Consider the following 20,459-nt stretch of genomic DNA (forward strand, 5'->3'; position numbering starts at 1 on the left):
TTAAAATTTCAAGGGAATGGCATCCAGCAGATAAAGGTCTTACATCAGATTACATCCAATGCGTTTCGACACATGAATATGTCATATGTCATAATGTCTTATCCATGAATAAGACATTATGACATATCAATGTGTCGAAACGCGTGGATGTAATCTGATGTAAGACCTTTATCTGCTGGATGCCATTCCCTTGAAATTTTAATGTATGCAATAAAGGAAATATTTTAAGAAAAAACGCCTGGATCCGCTGGATAACTTTTGCCTTTTCTTGAATTGAGAACATCCTGACCTAAGATTTTCCGTGCTGGATCAAGTGGTAATTGTCCTGAGTACACTGCAAGCAGTCAGAGCTGGTTCATCTACATTTATGCATGGTATGACCATATTTTTGAGGACTATAAAAGAAATCACTCATTAAAATCATTTGGAGAGCTTTGGCAATCACATGTCTGTGTATTTCTTTAAGGCTGGGGCCACACAGGGCACTACTGCGATGCTCGCATGAGACTCGGCTCACGCTGGCAGCACAGCAGGAGCAGAGTGTCATGCGAGTGTGCCTGCGTCTGAGGTCCGACCCTGCGGGCGGACCTCAGCTGCGGGGGGCGGGCCGGCGATGCGGAGGGGCGGGCGGGCCGGCCGGTACGGAGGAGGGGAGGAAGGGATTTCTCTCCCTCTCTCCTCCGTAGCCGGCTATTGTGATTCTCTCTCTGCACGCGTGGTACACCGGTGTATCGCGAGTGCAGTGCGATTTTTTTCTCGCCCCATTCACTTGAATGGGTGCGAGAGAAAAGAGTCTCACCTTACAATCGCAGCATGCTGCGATTGTTTTCTCGGTCTGATTAGGGCTGAGAAAATAATCGCTCATGTGTGCTGACACACAGGATAGAATTGGTCCGAGGGGAATGCAATGTTTTATCGCACTCCACTCGCACCGATTTTCTCGCCGTGTGGCTTAGGCCTAATTCTCACCGGTGCCGTAGAATGAATCCCAGAAACATTCAATTGGAGTAAGAATTACTTCAAACACATCCATCTAATGTTAGCAATTACATCTCTTGTTCTTCTGCCTTTCCTGAATCCTACTTGGTCCTATGGCAGCTCTTTGTCAAAGTAAGTCTGTAACCGTCTTTGTAGGATCGTCGGTAGTATTCTGTTTATAGGAGGCCTGAACACAATAGTCGGATCGTTTCTACAGTCGGTAGGATCTCCCTTCTTTGGAATAGGAAAATACAGAGCTATTGTCCAGTCCATAGGACAAAATTTCAGTGCGTAAACCAGAGGTCCCCAACCTTTCGGTCTATGAGAGCCACAATCAGCTTTGAAAAAGGGTTGCGAGCCACATTCAGCTGCTGCACCCCTCACAGTAGTGACACCCAGAGTCCCCATTACCAGTATAATGACAGCCAAAGCTTTTCCTTAGAAATCACACTAAGGCAATATAGCAAGTTCCAGGGGTTCCCATGTGACGCCCTGGCCTATCAGGTCGTCACAGGGTATTGTGCAATCTGCCCTTCTGTGCAATTTCTACCCCCTCCTTGGTTACGGCTCCCTAACCAATGGTGTTGCCAAAAACAGCTAATCAAAATCCTAGGACCACTCTGCACCACACCCACCAGACACACCAGTGGATGGGCTGAGTGGAATAGGGTTGCCCACTTGGGGGGTTGGTTAAGGGGAGGTCAGGAGTAGGCCAGAGTAGTCTTGGAAGTGAAGGAGAGAGGAGGTCAGGAGCCGGGCTCCTTGGAAGTACTAGGTAGCAGACGTAGGGGGGAGCTGGACCCCCGGTCGCAGGGGATCGTGACAAGGGGCACGGCATTGTCGTGGAGGACAGCCGGCGGTCTTGTACCATCACCGGGCTGGGACCAGGGCACGACCGGGAACGTGGACCGTAGGTCAGGGAGTAGCTTCGGGCAACCTGACAATTTACCCGACGAGAAGGGAGCCTTCAAGATCCGCTCTCCACCCGCTCCAAAATCGGGGTACTAGCACAGCGAGGGGGATAGGACTTTCCACACATACGGTCCAGGAAATCCCAAGTGTGAACCCAGAGAGTAAGCTCCCTCAGTTAGCCACACTGGGGAGCGGGACCCGACTAGTTTCAAGCTACAGGGGTCAATTAAGAAGAGAACAAGGTGCCAAGGGAAAGGTCACAGATCAACAGGCAACACCAGCAGAAACGGGACTCAAACGTGCTCCCCCTCAGCGGCAGCGGTGTCCAGAATTTTGGTTTGCTAAGTTGTCTGTGTCAGCATTATTGGACTGAGTGAGTACGCAAGTAACCCTTACCTCCTCAACGGCACATCCCTGACCCCATCACAGAGTTCCGGGGCATCCCCCCTACCCGTGGAGGGGTTAAACACCTGGCTGCCCACTCCATCGCCCATGGGTACTCCCAGCTGCAGCAGTGGTACTCCACCTTACCACACACCGCGGGTGGCATCCGCGGATCCGGATCAGAGCAGCCCGGCTGCTGACATGGGGGCGGCACACCCACCTTACCCCATTCAGATCTGCTCTTCCGTTTGAGGCTACTCACAAAAGTCATCTTCTGGAGACCTACTCTTGATAACGGTTTGCTAAATCTGGTGCTTGTACACCAAGCTGGAAGACACTCGAGAGCCACACTTCACGGCTCCGCAAGCCATAAGTGGCTCCCGAGCCTCAGGTTGGGGACCAATGATGTAAAAAAAACCTAAAACTAAACGTCACGAAGTGCATTGAAACCCTTGGCTTCATGTGAACTAGTCAAGTGTCCAAAAAATAAAAATTGCATCCAAAAGTCCTAGCAATGAGTTGAGAAACCGCATTCATCTTTTGACTACATGTCGGAAAAAAAACAAAAAACCCTTTTGTGTAAATGCACCTACTATATATACATGAGCGAAGGAAAATGGGAGATAAAAGGATCAACCGTAGAGCCAGGTGTACGTGAGAAGATGTGAAGTGGCGCAGGTGCACAGGCAGGTGTGACCTTGTATTCTGGCAGGAGATATATGCAAAAAGTCAGTTATGCTCAATTACATGTAGAGATAAGAAAAAACAACAAAATGGAGAAAGTCGTTGAAATAAAGATGTATTTACATATTTTATTATTTAGCCGCAGGTATATACATAGAGAGTCAAGACACAGATGAACACATCTATAATGTAAGCACATAAATAGTTAACGGGCTCCCAAACTATTTCCATACACTCAGCCGGTGATAAAAGACAAACATGAGCCCGGCTAATCCTCCCCGGGGGGATCATAACCAACAAAATGGAGAGCTAATTTGTAGATTGGTCAGTAGGTACCCGAATGCAAATAAATGTGAAATCCGTCCGACAGCGCTTTATTACCAAATCCAGATGCATTTTTCACGGTGAATTCTGCAGCTTTTACCATTTGTTTAATCATCCGGCGTTACGCGAAGCTAATTAAGAAAAGGATGCCGGATGTCATTTTTTTTTTCATTATTAATGAAATGGGGACATCTTTATCTTGTTACACTGAACATTGGCTTGAAGGCATGTGTCTAACATGAATTAGTGGCAACGCTGACAATGGAGATGACAGCCGAGTGCAGCCCGGCCGCCGCAGACTATTTAACTCTTTCTACACACCTTTATCCCAATATGCAACTGCTCTGTACAGGACAGGTAAGCCCACATACAAGCAAAGCAATACTGAAAACCAATATGCAACTGCTCTGTACCGGACAAGATAGACAGGTAAACCCAAAGACAAGCAAAGCAATATTGAATACCAATATGCAACTTCTCTGTACTGGACAAGATAGACAGGTAAGCCCACATACATATTGAATACCAATATGCAACTGCTCTGTATTGGACAAGATAGCCAGGTAAGCCCACATACATAATGAATACCAATATGCAACTGCTCTGTACTGGACAAGATAGACAGGTAAGCCCAAAGACAAGCAAAGCAATACTGAATACCAATATGCAACTGCTCTGTACCGGACAAGATAGACAGGTAAGCCCACATACACATTGAATACCAATATGCAACTGCTCTGTACTGGACAAGATAGACAGGTAAGCCCACATACATATTGAATACTAATATGCAACTGCTCTGTACTGGACAAGATAGACAGGTAAGCCCACATACATATTGAATACCAATATGCAACTGCTCTGTACTGGACAAGATAGACAGGTAAGCCCACATACAAGCAAAGCAATATTGAATACCAATATGCAACTGCTCTGTACCGTACAAGATAGAACGGTAAGCCAACATACATATTGAATACCAATATGCAACTGCTCTGTACTGGACAAGATAGACAGGTAAACCCCAATACAAGAAAATAAATATTGAATACGGCAGAATCCATTCTGGAGGTATCATTCAACCATCATCAATGTAAAGGAGGGACCTCATGGAAGTACAGAGTGCAAGATCAGGTGTCTGGTGATGCCAGTGGACTAAGACAAGGTTATCACTTGTGATTGCGCCTCCATTAAGACGCACACATTTTCACTAGAGGAAAAGAATCATCCTGCTCCATTATCAAAATCATGCAGTAAAAGGTGTCCGAATTGTGTTTTATGGTTTTCATAACTAAAACAGAAAAACGGAACACCAAAGACCAGTGCGAACCCAACCTTAACACACTATTAACCAGGGCTGTGGAGTCGGTAAGCCAAACCTTCGACTCCGACTCCGACTCCTCAAATTCTCTTGCACCGACTCCGACTCCGGCTCCGACTCCGACTCCGGCTCCGGCTCCTACATATATTGCTTATAGTTAGGTGAAAAATTTATTGTAGTACATGAATATGTGTATGTGAACATCAGACATTTAATAATTTTTATGATACAATAATCAAGATATTTGGATAGAACATAAAATATATTTATTGGAATACAACTTTAGAACACAAAAAACTGTAATAAATTGTAAATATGTAATACACTATGTAATATACAGTAGATTACATATATATCTTGTGTGTGTATATACACTGTATATATATATATATATATATATATTTTACATATTTACAATTTATTAGTTTTTTGTGTTCTAAAGTTGTATTCCAATAAATATTTTATGTTCTATCCAAATATCTTGATTATTGTATCATAAAAACAATTAAATGTCTGATGTTCACATTGTACTACAATAAATTTTTCACTTAAATATAAGCATTATACTAAATGTTATTATTTAGTAAAATATTCAGCACATTCTGCATTGCACTCCTGTCCCCAATTTATTATATATTTTAGGAGTCGGAGTCGGTGCATTTTATACCGACTCCGACTCCGACTCCACCAAAATGAGCTCCGACTCCGACTCCACGACTCCGACTCCACAGCCCTGCTATTAACATTGGAATATTAATCACACAAAAAATAATACTGGTGGTGACCAACTGAGTCCAACTTATTACAATGGGATCCATCGGGTTCCCTTGTTTTGATAGGAAGAATATTGCAGCGCTTTACATCAAAGGAAGCTTCGATGCAGATGTGAACACCAACACACAAAGACCTAAATTATAGCTCCTGCTTTGTTGGATTTGAGGGGGGGGGGGGGGGTCAAACCTACCATTTTCGTAAACAAAAACTTGTCACTCAAAATTCTGTGTTGATACAATTTATCGAGTGCAAGCAATCCTAAATATAACTGGAGACGATTGGCCAACACGACCTTCATCAGTAACACTGAACATAAGAAAATAAACACAAATTAAGTGAGGATATCTACACATTCTTTTATGTGACTATTAAGTATAGGGGTTTATCTTTTGTATAGTCTCAGTATATTGATTGGCTATTGTTTTACACATATAATTTTAGTTTATTTTTATTTTCTTGTGTGCAGCATTACTAATGAAGGTCATGTGTTGACCAAAAGGTCTACATTCATATTTTGGATTGTTTGCACTTAATAAATGGCATGAATACAGAATTTTGAGTGCCAAGTTCTATTTACAATTATTTAGGGGATAGGCTCCTACGTGGGCTCCGAAAACAGGAGTGTCGTGTTTATACTCTTTGTAATTCAAACCTAAAGTTTTAGCACATTTTTTTCTTCTCTAAGGCCCAAAACACACGGCATGAAAATCGGAGCGAGTGGAATGCGATAAAACATCGCATTCCACTCGGACCAATATTAGCCTGTGTGTCAGCACTCATGAGCGATTATTTTTTCAGCCCTAATCGGACCAAGAAAACAATCGCAGCATGCTGCGACTAATGCGAGACTCTTTCTCGTACCCATTCAAGTCTATGGGACGAGAGAAAGATTGCACTGCACTCGCATTACACCGGTGTACCGCAAGTGCAGGGCGAAAATGGCAATAGCCGCCAACGGAGGAGAGAGGGAGATAAATCCCTCCCTCCCCTCCTCAGCACCGGCCCGCCCCCCGCAGCTGTGGTCCAATCATATGATCGGACCTCAGTCGCAGGGACACTTGCATGGCACTTGGCTCCTGCTGTGCTGCCAACGTGAGCAGAGTGTCATACGAGGATCGCATTAGTCCCCGCGTGGCCCTGGCCTAACAGCAGAAGTGGAGCCTTGGAGGTGTCGTCCAGGCTAATGATATTGATGACATGCCCTTAGATGAAGTGAAACTTAAAGAAGTTGTCCACCACTTTTACACTGATGGCCCATCCTTAAGAGCCAATGTGTGACTGGTTGGGGTTCAACACCCCGCACCCCCGCCGATCAGCTGCTCTGGGTGGCGGCAGCAGCAGGTGGCTGTAAATGCTCAGTTACAGAGCTGCATCATCTTCTGATAGCGGCCACGTGCTACACATCCAACTCCCATCCAAATCAATAGTAGGCTAATGTGCAGTACCCAGCTGCGACCACTATCAGAAGATGGGGCAGCTCTAGAGCTAAGCATTTCCTGCTTCCGCCCCAGAGAGTAGGTGATTGGCGGGGGTGCGTGATGTCGGATACTGGCTGATCAGACAATGAAGACCGATCCCAAGGATAGGCCATCAATGTACAAGTAATGAGCAACCTATTTAATGCTTTCAACTTGAGCAGGAATAACAAGGATCCCAGTATCGCCAAACAGTTATCAATGTTAGGTGCTGGATCACATGCCCTATACCTTAAAAACATTTTCCCTAATGTCTTCTGATTCTTGCTCAGTGGAGTTGTGCTCCACTAAGAAGAAGAAGATCATACTGCACACTTAAAGGGACTCTGTCAGCACAGAATGACTGCTCAAACCAAGTACAGGCGCTTGGTGTACCCTTGGTGTTGCCAAACATTTAAGTGCCCTTTCCCACCCCACCTGCTTGTTTCCCTCTATCTCCACCCTCCTCTTCTTTAATTGACAATTCCCTTTATAGAGTCAGTAAAGGAAAGACATAGATGGAAAGCAAGTAGTTGGGAAGGTGCACTTCAGTGTTTGGCCACAACATGATGCACAAGTGCATGCACTTGGTTTGAACAGTCATTCTGTGCTGACAGAGTCCCTTTAAAGAGGACCAACCACCAGCATTTTCATAAATAATCTAAAGCCAGTGCTATACTGGCGTCATCATGCTAATTTTATACATACCTTTAGTTGCGAGATCAGATGTATAGTTTCTGAATTATAGGCAAGTAAAGTTCGTGAAATGCTGTGCTATTTGATCAGAGGTGCAACGGCATATTTAATAGGTGGGTCGGGTTTTGCTAGTTATTCCCGCCCCTGTCTGTCTGTCCTTCCTGCCCGTCTCTGTTATTACAGGAGGAAGGGGTGAGAAGGACAGGTGGAGGAAGGATAGGCAGGCAGACCGGGACGGGAGTAACTAGCAAAACCCGACCCACCTATTAAATATGCCGTCGCACCTCTGATGCATTTCACAAACTTTACTTGCCTATAATTCAGAAACTATACATCCGATCTCACAATTAAACATATGTTTAGAATCAGAATGATAATGTCAGTATACCACTGGCTTTAGTTTATATACGAAAATCCAGGTGGCTCGTCCTCTTTAAAGGAAGCAGGTAGCATTGCACATACTGTCCTATCTGGAGGCGGCATGTTATGGAGCAGGAGAAGCCGAGCAGATTTATATATAGTTTAGAAGGAAAAGGTTTAGAATTGGAAATTAATTGATTTGCAGGACCCTGGTCCAGCAGCCAAGTCAGTGCTCTATAGCTTCCATAAAACCTGCAGACAGCAACTCCTGGCTACTCTAATAATTAGGAGGCGCAGCATGATGTCATGCGTGAACAATAACATCAAGCCGGGCCTAGTACTCAGAAGAGAGGCTGAGGATCTAAGCAGGTAGGAGAAAGTTTGCAGGGCTGACATGGCCGCTGGACCAGGACCCTTTATATCGATTTGATCGGCTCTATTCAGTACAACGCTGCTCTTTCTGGGATTAGTAGTCCAATGGGCGGTCTTAGGCTAAGTTCACATTTCCGTTGTTTTGTATCAGTCACATGCGTCGCTTGACGCATGTGACTGATGCGCTGTTCAACGCTGTACAACGGATGACAAAGAACAGAATTCTTTGTCGGATTCCGTTGTGTGCGGGGGGCGGAGTTCGGGGGGGGGGATGGTGAGCCGAGCGGGGCCGTGGCACTGAGGACGTCAGTGCCGCAGGGACTGCAGGACAGGTGAGTGTGTGTGTGTGTGTGTGAGTGAGTGTGTGTGTGAGGGTGTGTATACACATGCTGAATGCGGGAGGGGGCGGAGCCGAGCGGGGGGCGGGGCCAGGCGCTGAGGATGTCAGTGGAAGTGCTGCCATCTGCATGGCTGGGGACAGGTGAGTGTATGTGTGAGTGAGTGTGTGTGTGTGTGTGTGTGTGTGTGTGTGTGTGTGTGTGTGTGTGTATGTATGTGTGTGCACATGCAGAGTGCGGGAGCGGGCGGAGCCGAGCGGGGGGCGGGGCCAGACGAGGGTGTCAGTGGCAGTGCTTGTCTGCATCGCTGGGGACAGGTGTGTGTGTGTGTATACATACATGTGCCGAGTGCGGGAGGGGGCGGGGCCGAGAGGGGAAGTGTCGGCCTCCCTGCACACGTAACCAGCCTAAATATCGGGTAACAGCAAAGCACCCGATGTTTACCTTGGTTACCCGATATTTACCTTGGTTACGGGCCTACACCGCTTAGCGCTGGCTCCTTGCACCGTAACCAGGGTAAATATCGGGTAACCAACCAAAGCTGGTGACGTGTGCAGGGAGCCAGAGAGCATGCGCAGCGAAATCCGACGGATCTCGCTGCTCAAAAAACGTTACATGCTGCGTTCCTCCCGCCCGGCGGTCAGTCGTTCCACGACTGATCAGTCGGACGGAGGGTGCAACGCAGCATCATCAGTCACAATCCGCTGCTCATACAAGTCTATGGGAGCAGCGGAATCCGCTAAACGGATTCCGTTGTTTACAAGAGCAGCGGATTGTGTCTGATACATTTTAGCGGAAATGTGAACTTAGCCTTAGTCATTGTGACTGCTGTCAATCACGGATTAGAACTTCCCACTGGACTCCTAAGCATAGAAAGAGCAATTATCTAAATTACAAGTCTTACAGAATCCTTCGATAGAAAACTATACATCAATCTGTTCAGCTTCTCCTGCTCTATTCTATGTGCCGTAAAATAGGACACCATGTTAAAGTAATAGGTTCCCTTTAATAATTGGTCACTGTGCAGATAAGAATGAACAGGTCACAAGTAAAATATTTGGGTTTGAATTATTCGTACAGAATACCTAGTACTATTCCAGTATTCATCATCAATAACGAACCTAAAGCAAGGTCAATAGGGAATCCGAGCATTCTTCTGGGAAATCTTCAAGAAAAATGCTCAGGTTCCCCATTGACTTGCATTAGGTTCATTATTCGTGACGAATACTGGAAAGTACTCGGTATTTGGACGGCAAAATCTGATCCCGAATATTTTACTATTCGCTCATCACTAGTCATCAGGATTTCTAACGCTGTTGACCTGTGTCTGGGGTGGTGTCAGTATCAAGAAGGACCTAACGAGCTTGTGTCTAGCTCCTTAAGCTAAAGGCCCAGTCACACTAAACAACTTACCAGCGATCCCAACAACGATACAACCTGATAGGGATCGCTGGTAACTTGCTAGGAGGTTGCTGGTGAGATGTCACACTTAACGACGCAACAGCGATCCCACCAGCAACCTGACCTGGCAGGGATCGCTGGAGCGTCGCTACACGTGGAAGCGATGCTGCGCTTGGTAACTAAGGTAAATATCGAGTAACCAACCCGATATTTACCTTGGTTACCAGCGCACACCGCTTAGCGCTGGCTCCCTGCACACCTAACCACAGTACACATCGGGTTAATTTCCCGATGTGTACTCCGGCTATGTGTGCAGGGAGCCGGCACTGACAGCTGAGAGCGGCGGATGCTGGTAACGAAGGTAAATATCGGGTAACCAAGGTAAGGGCTTCTTGGATACCCGATGTTTACCGTGGTTACAAACGTCCGCAGAAGCCGGCTCCCTGCTGCCTGCACATTTAGTTGTTGCTCTGTCGCTGTCACACACCACGGATGTGCGCTTCACAGCCGGAGAGCAACAACTAAAAAATGGTCCAGGACATTCAGCAACAACCAGCGACCTCACAGCAGGGGCCGGGTTGTTGCTGGATGTCACACACAGCAACATTGCTAGCAAGTTCTGCCTCAGCAGCGATGTTGCTAGCGATGTTGCTTAGTGTGACGGTAGCTTTAGGGTACGAGGACAAAGACAGCCGACCGCCACTTCTAAAGATTATATACATCTGGAGTTGGCCTTAACTGGTGTGATACTTTGAATAGAGTCCGGTAGCACAAAATAATTGTTGAAACCAATCACAGGCTCTCAGGGAACCCTTGGAGTGACCAAACAATTCAGTGACCCTTCCCACCTACTGATCTCCAACAAGTCAGGCAAAGACAGAGGTGTCTATCAAGCAAGAGATGGTTGGAGATCGGTGGAATACAAGTAGGAGGGAAGGGGCACTGCATTGCTTGGTCACGCCAAGGCTGCAGTGAGGTCTGTGCTTGGTTTGGCCAGTCTTTAGTGCTGATAAGATTCACTTGACACTATCACGGCAGCCCCATAAATGACATTTTATTCCACCATCTATATATAAAAACCTCTTTACCCCCGATCTAAGAGTTAATGTCGGATAACATCATAGACAAGTGCCCTACAGACTCCAGTATATAGTGCAATGCTATTTAAGTGCATATTACACGGAAATTGATATGAAATAACAGGTAATAGGGAGAGTAACCTTGGAGTCCAGAGTCGGACATAAAACCACCATGCAATCCATTAATAGATCTCTGCGGGAACGTCTCCTCTGATCCTTCACTATACAGAGATAACATTGAGCTAAAATAAGATTGAAAAGTGGGAATATTCCTTCCTTCAGTACTCTTCAATTTCCTTTGGAGATATTTTCGTGGATACTTCTATTCCTCTCTTACAATGATAACCTGCTATAGATAATTACAATGTCACAGAAGAAAAAATTACCAAACCATGTTAAAAAAAAGTCACATGCAGAGACGGAAAGTCCTAGAAATATGGTTTTCTTGTCTGTTCCACAATGTGATAAGATTTTAGGAGACGTGAACTTCCTTCTCGACAAACCACAAACAGCCAGAAGCCGTAAATGTGACTGTAATCAGCAAATGTCACATCGGATACCATTATATATGAAGCAACCTATGAACTTAAAAGAAAATCAGTCGTGTCGAGACACGAAATAGATGGAATTAGTTGATGTTGATCAGTCACAATAGGTAGAAATCCGGCCTCACGCCAATAGTAACGTCTGTATGGCGCTGAAATCGGGCTCTTATTCTGGGGCACGGGGGCCTTTCCTATATCAGGAGTTTCATATTGAAGCTTTATCTGTAGGTCATGTGCTCCACCGATGGGTTATCGGAACCGGTCACAAGACATTGTTTGGGTCAGGAGACCTGCGGGTCTCTTTATGAAAGAGCCACTGCCAAACTCCTCTAGCAGCATCTTTTCTCCCAGAAAATAAATGGATTGGGTGCTTGAATGCCAATGACCAAATCCTTTTTTTTGCCATGACCTCATTTGCTGGGTGGGAGGGGAATGAGACAGTTGGGAGGCCTCACTACACATTAGATGGTCAGCAGATCCCTTGAGTTTGGCCTACTTTTATCCAATTTATATATGGACTTTAAAAAACAAAGGCTAGCCCATGCATATTTTCTCCAGTTTGAGTGGTCATTATCTGCTGACAAGTATGCGTTTGCATACCTGTGGTCACGTGGCATCTATCTTCTCAGTCACATTTTCTCGAGAGAGAGGTAGATGATAATTAAGTTGTCATGTTACGAACATTGTCAGTATAAAGCAAGCTGGAATACTCACAGAAAATTTGCACTGGGTTAGACAAAACTTGAAAGTATGTCCTCACCCAAGCATCCTTTGAAGAAGGAAGAGCCAATAGGACCCCATACACATTACCAGGCGATCCAATGGCAACACACTACCAGGCGATCCAATGGCAACACACTACCAGGCGATCCAATGGCAACACACTACCAGGCGATCCAATCGCAACACACTACCAGGCGATCCAATCGCAACACACTACCAGGCGATCCAATCGCAACACAATACCAGGCGATCCAATCGCAACACACTACCAGGCGATCCAATCGCAACACACTACCAGGCGATCCAATCGCAACACACTACCAGGCGATCCAATTGCAACACACTACCAGGTGGTCCAATCACAACACATTACCAGGCGGTCCAATCACAACACATTACCAGGCGGTCCAATTGCAACACACTACCAGGCGATCCAATAATAACAAATTACCAGGCGATACAATCGTAACACATTACTAGATAATCCAATCACAACACATTACCAGATGGTCCAATCAAAACCGAAATTCATTGTTTTTGTCAACTTTTATCAAATGTGTTTTGGGTCTCAATTCAGCCAAATTTTGAGGTGGGAATTTATTTTTCGGGTTTCTTACTACCCTTACAGCCACACTCCAGGTTAACAGGTTGACGCTAAATATTTTTTTTCTTTTTAATGTAAAAGGACACAAGGAAACGGGACTTCCAATGAGGAGATTATTACGTCTTCTGCAACAACTCTTAAAATGCAAATACCCATAATATGAAGCGTGTATTTCCACCTACAATATTATACTAGAGCATTTTCATGTCAAATTCTGCGATTAAGGCATTTGGGGCCTTGTGCATCCCCCGCTGTTGGAGTCACATGTCCCACGGTGCAGTGTCCATCAGAACAGAGTCGCTCCACAACAGCTGGAGACCTGAAGCCAGTCCGTCCCTGGTGCGGCTACAACACTATAAAGCTTCCACTAATCTACGAGCTGCATTAGTCTGACATCAAACATCACTTCTGGCTGAACATCAGAGAGCAGCGCAGAAGAGGGAGAAACCTTGATGCAAGATAGACTTATCTGTTATGGTTTTAATATAATACAGGATTACGTCCCGAGATCAAACAATCTTACAAGTTACACTGGCCAGAGCTCCGAGCTGTGACATTCGCCTAATTTCACAAGGGAGCACCAAGAATCGGTTATTACACCCTAATCTCGGAATGTCAGGCTGTAATTTCCATACACAATCCTTAGAATATTCATCAGGGCGATATCCTCTCCCCAGCACCACTAATGACCTTGTCGTCGTCTCCACGGCACTTATTACTCTGCCCATCAGCGTTGGCACAGGCTGATTCGACCAGCCACCGAACATGTGCAATTAGGCTATGATCGGTGGGTTTCATCACATATTTTTCTGCCCAATTATGCAAAAGGCAAAGCGAGAAACATGAACTGACAGCGTAATTTACTCATATGTCAGGATCGGAAAAATCTAAAAATCTTTGCAAGTGTGACTTTCAGAAGAACCAGCTGCGGCCATGCTGCGAAGGTCTGGAAAGATTACCGACTACTCCTAACCACTTACCGAAAATGTTAACTTAGGCCCGTTTCACACATCCGGCATTTTGCCGGATCCGGCACGCACACAGTACAGTACATTCATTTACAGTGGAAGCGCGACACCAAGTGGTTGTGTACTTCATGCACGTCCGCATGTGTCCGCATGGTGTTGCGCTTCTACTGTAAGTGAATGTACTGTACTGCCTGCGTGCCGGAACCGGCAACTGGCTAAATGCCGCATGTGTGAAACGGGCCTAAACAGTCAATCAAAGGAAAGCATGAGGACCCTTATGGATATATTAATGAAAACCAGATAGTGATCCCTATTCCTATTTTTTAATTTTTTTTATTTTCCGATTTTGTTTTTTTTAATTCTAAATTTTCTCTATATGATTATGGGGCTGCCATCGTGACGGATGTACAGTTAATAGTATTCTGAGATATGCTTTTCAGCAGCCAAATGCTACATCGGAAGCAATGAGACATTCATTGACTTCTATGGGACAGATCGGTGCGGACATCACATTAAAGGGAACCTGTCCCCACTTTTTTGGCCTATAAGCTGCGGCTACCACCACCAGGCTCTTATATACAGCATTCTAAACATGCTGTATATAAGAGCCCAGGCCAGGGGTATAACATAAAAAACACTTTATAATACTTACCTAATGGTCGCGCGGTTGGCCATATGGCCATCTCCGTTGCAGACGCTGCCTCTTTCGGCCATCTTCGTCCTCCTTCTCTAGCCACGGTGCATGACGCATCCAACGTCATCCACACTCGCTGGCATTCAGGTCCTGAGTAGGCGCACTTTGATCTGCCCTGAGCAAAGCAGATCAAAGTATTGTAGTGCGCCTGCTCAGAACCGGCGAGTGTGTATGATGTAGACGCCTCATGCACCCAGGCTTCAAAAAGAGGACGAAGATGGCCAAAAGAGGAGGCGCCGGCACCGGAGAACGGAGACACCCATCTGGCTAACCGTGCGACTGTTAGGTAAGTATTATCAAGTGTTTTTTATGTTCTCACAGCGGCCTGGGCTCTTATATACAGCATGTTAGAATGCTCTGCCCTAATAGGCTCATTGTCCAGAGTGTGAGCGAATACACTCCTACGCCTCTTGAACTACAAACTAGTAAGATTTGTTTTACGAGCGCTTGGGAAACCAATACAGCACACACGCTTCGTATGGTGTAAATGAATGAATTCTCTTTTATTAGTACATATGACCAGTTTATATAGGGTTACAGACAAAGGAAAAGTCCCTTCTCAACTATTACCCAATAAGAGCAATGGAGACATGAGTGGAAATGTGAAACTTCCCCGCCCATGAGTGTTAGTCTCCATCTAATGATGTCATAGGGTTGAGCTAAGAACAAAATGAATTCTGGTCTCTCACAAAAGCGAACACATTTGATTTTCTCAAACACGGAAAATATAAATAAAGTAAATCTTAAATTCTTAAAAAAATATGTTTAAGGGTTTTTTTTGTTTTTTTTTTTTTAATACTGACACTTTGATGGGGCAGTTCGCTTTAAAAAAAATAAAATAATAATAATAATAATAAAAATAAATAAATAACGCATGATTCTTGTGTTCTAGATTCGAACCAATGGGCTGCAATCTTCAGTGTTTATTCTACATGGATGAAATGTGAACCCTGCAGCCCATCGGCGGATATTGATGCCAGAGAGTGCAGCACTGAATAAAAAGGCTCAGTGGTTAGCACTGCAGTCTTGCAGCGCTGGGGTCCTGGGTTCAAATCCCACCAAAGACAACATCTGCAAGGAGTTTGTATGTTCTCCCCGTGTTTGCGTGGGTTTCCTCCTGCACTCCAAACACATACTGATAAGGACTTTAGATTGAACCCCTATGCAGACAGTGATGCCATTGTATGTAAAGCGCTGTGGAATTAATGGCGCTATATAAATTAATAAATATTTTATTATTATTATCAGTGCCAGTCCAGGAGAGGAGGATCATTTTTTTTTTTTTAACCTACCCAAGCCCAATAATAAATGGGTTGTTTAAACCCTTTAAGATTAAAAACTTAATTAAAATAGCAATGTTTGATGAAACATTCCCTCTATAGACTGCACTAACTGTGTACAAAAAAAAAAAAAAAAAAAGCAAAAAAATATGAAAAAAAACAAACTATTTGGACTCAATATTGAGGCCTAAAAATGCCACATCTTGAACATATGCAGTGAAACTGAAATGACAAAGAAGGGGGTGCAGATGGTGTCTTACAGACACAACCACCAGAACCATGTGTTGAGGAAGGATGCTGCAGAACCCATGAAGATAGCATTGGAGGAGATGGAAGAAAAGGGTTAATCCACGCTGCCAGAAGATGATCACTGAAGATCAACGGGGATTAAGATATTTGATTTTATTGTTCGACGCATTTCGGAGCCATATGACTACTCCTTGAGGAACAAAAATCAATAATGTACATTATTAATTTTTGATCATGAAGAAGGAGTCATACGGCTCCAAAACGCGTCGAACAATAAAATCAAATATCTTAATCCCCATTGATGATCTTCTGGCAGTGTAGATTAAAGGGAACCTGTCACCAGGTTTTCGACCTATAAGCTGCAGCCACCACTACCGGGCTCTTATATACAGCATGCTAACATGCTGTATATAAGAGCCCAGGCCGCTGTGTAGAATATAAAAAACACTTTATAATACTTACCTAACAGTCGCGCTGCAGTGGATTTGGGCCTTATGAGTGTCTGTTGTCCGGTGCGGGTGCCTCCCCTTTCGGCCATCTTCGTCCTCTTTCTGAAGCCTGGGTGCATGACGCAGCTATGTCATCCACACTCACCGGTCCTGCGCAGGTGCACTACAATACTTTGATCTGCCCTGCTCAGGGCAGATCAAAGTGCGCCCGCGCTGGACCGCAATGCCGGTGAGTGTGTAGAACGCGTCATGCACCCTGGTGACAGAAGGATGACAAAGATGGCCAAAAGAGACGGCGCCGGCACCGGAGAACGGAGACGCCCATCTGACTCAAATCCAGCTCAACCGTTAGGTAAGTATTATGAAGAGTTTTTTATGTTATACCCCCGACCTGGGCTCTTATATACAGCATGTTAGAATGCTGTATATAAGAGCTCGGTGGTGGTGGCCGAAAAAGTGGTGACAGGTACCCTTTAACCCTTTTCTTCCATCTCCACCACCAATGACATCTAGACTATAGATACCACTAGGGGCAAAAATGCCCTAAAGTGTTTGCAGGTGTCCTCGCTCTCTCTATTGACTAAACTTGACTACCAGAAAATGGAAAAAATAAAAAATATAATGACTCTAAACACCTTAACGCTTTTTTAGAGTTTGGATTTGGAGCAAACCTAGGACCCCGGACCGATGAACAACAAAAACGCGGAGGGTAGAATGTGGCCATATCAAGATGGATTAAGAAGGATTCCTTATGTGACCTAGCAAAGAATAAGTGTGGAGTTTGGATAAACTGCAATGACTGCAGACCGGCAGGTTACCCCAATCCGAATGGAACATAACATTAACAATACATGACCGGCCGTACATTATTTAACAGTCACATCCCTGCCTATTATACCCACCTGAGGAAAGACCTGAAAGGAATAGCGTTAGGAAACCCAAATACTTTGCAGAAGTCCAGATCTCCATTTTTGCAGTATTATTTTGCATAGCATCCTCCTGATCTATTATTCTCCATACTAAGTGCTGACTCTACAATGTCATGTAAATGCCCAGCGTTTAGGACTACAAGCCGCCCGTGTCTATGCGGAGTGCTGCTTAAATAATGGATTAACGCCCATGCATTATAGATCGGCAATTTCCATCAATATAGGAGAGGAAATTGGCAAACATTGCAACGGTAGACAATAAATGGCATTTCATCCACCTATTAATTATAAAAGGAAAAGTTACCAAGTATGGCGACGCCAGCAAACAAGAGCCAAGAAAACTTTTGCATAAACACAAATCCTTGCATTGTTGTCCGCATGCGGTCAATAAACTCCACAGTCCTTCCAATATAGCAAACACCTGAACTATAACAGCAAAACTCCTAACAAAGCTCTTCCCAACATAATACTTATTGGCAATGCTTCATTTGTTTCATACAATGCCTTGCAAAAGTATTCAGCCCCTTGGCTTTTTGCCTATTTTGTAACATTACAACCTGTGTTTACATATTTTTGTAATCTTATTTGTGTGTGCACTAGACTATATAGTCTAATATGGGCAGCACGGTGGCTCAGTGGTTAGCACTGCAGTCTTGCAGCGCTGGGGTCCTGGGTTCAAATCCCACCAAGGACACTATCTGCAAGGAGTCTGTATGTTCTCCCCGTGTTTGCGTGGGTTTCCTCCGGGGTCTCCGGTTTCCTCCCACACTCCAAAGACATACAGATAGGGAGTCTAGATTGTGAGCCCAATGGGGACAGTGTTGCCAATGTATGTAAAGCGCTGTGGAATTAATAGCGCTATATAAATGAATAAAATTATTATTATTATTATTATTATAATATGGGGAAGTGGAGACATACGCAAAAAAAATAATTTATGGGATAAAATAAATAAAAATTGCCATGTGCATATGTATTCACCCCTTTTGCTATGTAACCCGTAAAAATTTCTGGTGCAAGCAATTACATTCATAAGTCACATGCTTAGTGTAAGTAATTCCACATGTGTGCAATCTATACTGATAGACCCCTGGACACTAATACACCCCTTTACTGAAACGCCCCATAGGCTTCAACACTATTAAGAAAAAGGCACCACTAACCGAACAACGCCATGAAGACCAAGGAGATCTCCAAAGCACACCATGAAGACCAAGGAGATCTCCAAAGCACACCATGAAGACCAAGGAGCTCTCCAAAGCACACCATGAAGACCAAGGAGCTCTCCAAAGCACACCATGAAGACCAAGGAGCTCTCCAAAGCACACCATGAAGACCAAGGAGATCTCCAAAGCACACCATGAAGACCAAGGAGATCTCCAAAGTACACCATGAAGACCAAGGAGCTCTCCAAAGCACACCATGAAGACCAAGGAGATCTCCAAAGCACACCATGAAGACCAAGGAGATCTCCAAAGTACACCATGAAGACCAAGGAGATCTCCAAAGCACACCATGAAGACCAAGGAGATCTCCAAAGCACATCATGAAGACCAAGGAGATCTCCAAAGCACACCATGAAGACCAAGGAGATCTCCAAAGCACACCATGAAGACCAAGGAGATCTCCAAATAACACCATGAAGACAGAGGAGATCTCCAAATAACATCATGAAGACAAAGGAGATCTCCAAACAACAACATGAAGAGCAAGGAGATCTCCAAACAAGTCAGAGACAAGTTGTTGATAAGTAGAAGTCAGAGTCTAGCACTAAAAAAAAAATCCCAATCTCTGATGGTTCCCCTGGAACACCATCAAATCCATTATCATCATCAAAGGAAAATAACAAGGTAGCACAACAAACCAACCAAGAGGGCAAAGAGGACATTAATCAGAGAGGCAGCACACAGACCAAAGGTAGCCATGAAGGAGTTGCAGAGTTCCCATGCAGAGACTGGAGTATCTGTCCATATAACCACAAAGTCTACACTCCATAGAGCTGGCCTTTATGGCAGAGTTGTCAGAAAAAAAGCCTTTACTTACAGCCAAAAATTGAAGGCTAATTTTGATTTTGCCTAAAGACATGTGGGCAACTGCCCAAATGTATGGAGGAAAGTGCTTTAGTCAAATTAGACTAGAATTGAACTTTCTGGACATCAAAGATAAACACTATGTCTGGCGCCAAACCAACACAGATCATCAACCCAAGAACACCATCCTCACAGTGAAACATGGTGGCAGCATCATGCTGTGGGGTTGTTTATCAGCAGCAGGGACAGGTAAAATGTCCTAGTTGAGGGGAACATCAATGGTGCAAAATAGCAGGATATTCTTGAGCAAAACCTGATTCAGTCTGTCAGTGATTTGGACTGTGATGAAGGTTCACCTTCCAACAAGACAATGACCCAAAGCTACTGCTAAAGCAACACTCAAGGGGTTTAATGGGAAAGATGTAAATGTATTGGAGTGGCTTAGTGAAAGACCCAGACATTAATACAATTGAGAATCTGGTCAGACATGAAGATCGCTGTTCACCAGTGGAAACCATCTAAAGTGAAGGAGCTGGAGCAGTTTTGCCTTGCAGAATGGGCAAAAATTCCAGTGGCAAGAAAAGCTCAGACACTGATCCAAAGTGATTTGCAGCTGTAATTGCTGCAAAATGAGGCTCTAAAAAGTACTGACTTTAGGGGGGTGAACAGTTTTGCACACAGAAGTTTTCAATTATTTTGCCCCATTTGTTGTTTGCTTCACAATAAAATCAAAACCAAATGTTCACAGTTGTAGGCAAGTTCTTTACAAGAACTGATGCAAACCCTCCAAAGAAACCATGAAATTCCAGATTGTGAGGTAACAAATCATGAAAAATACCAGGGGCAAGGTGTGGGTGTAAGTAGTTTCACAAGGCACTGTATGACCACCGATGTGTCAATCTCCTAATCAC

General features: G+C 44.5%; 1 protein-coding gene across 6 annotated transcripts in view; it reads right to left on the reverse strand.

Moving 5' to 3' along the window:
- DAAM1 (dishevelled associated activator of morphogenesis 1) overlaps positions 1-20,459 on the reverse strand; it is a 317,520-nt gene that overhangs the window by 147,402 nt on the left and 149,659 nt on the right. The gene's annotated exons all lie outside the window — the stretch shown is intronic.

The sequence above is a fragment of the Anomaloglossus baeobatrachus genome, chromosome 12 (genome assembly GCF_048569485.1).
Source record: "Anomaloglossus baeobatrachus isolate aAnoBae1 chromosome 12, aAnoBae1.hap1, whole genome shotgun sequence".
In the NCBI taxonomy this organism is placed as follows: domain Eukaryota; kingdom Metazoa; phylum Chordata; class Amphibia; order Anura; family Aromobatidae; genus Anomaloglossus; species Anomaloglossus baeobatrachus.